Source organism: Chlorella variabilis, assembly GCF_000147415.1.
Source record: "Chlorella variabilis unplaced genomic scaffold CHLNCscaffold_25, whole genome shotgun sequence".
Lineage (NCBI taxonomy): Eukaryota > Viridiplantae > Chlorophyta > Trebouxiophyceae > Chlorellales > Chlorellaceae > Chlorella > Chlorella variabilis.
Genome location: NW_005435063.1, coordinates 527,382 through 527,659, shown reverse-complemented (window position 1 = coordinate 527,659; position 278 = coordinate 527,382). Strand labels below are relative to the sequence as shown.

The window sequence follows — 278 nt, the reverse complement described above, 5'->3', positions numbered from 1 at the left end:
GGGGGGGGGTCGCCGGTGGGACTGGCTGGTCCCGGCACTGGCACAGCGGCCGGCACAGCGGCCGAGCTGCCTGGGCTGGGCTGGGCTGGGGGCGAGCGGGTGCGGGGCGGGGCGCGCCTGCCTCCCCGCGCCTGCGCGGCACGTGCGCCGCCGCCAGCACAGCACCACACGCGCACACCAGCCCGTGCCTCCTGTGCCGGCGCAGGGCGTGATGCGCAAGCTGTACCCCGAGAGCGAGGGCCCCCTGGAGGACATCCCCCCCACCGGCCCTCCCCATC

The 278-nt window shown here is 78.8% G+C and overlaps 1 protein-coding gene across 1 annotated transcript in view; it reads left to right on the top strand.

Moving 5' to 3' along the window:
- Positions 1-278, top strand: part of CHLNCDRAFT_139592 (hypothetical protein) — a gene marked incomplete at both ends in the record, with an annotated part of 3,794 nt that overhangs the window by 1,899 nt on the left and 1,617 nt on the right. The window lies entirely within an intron of this gene.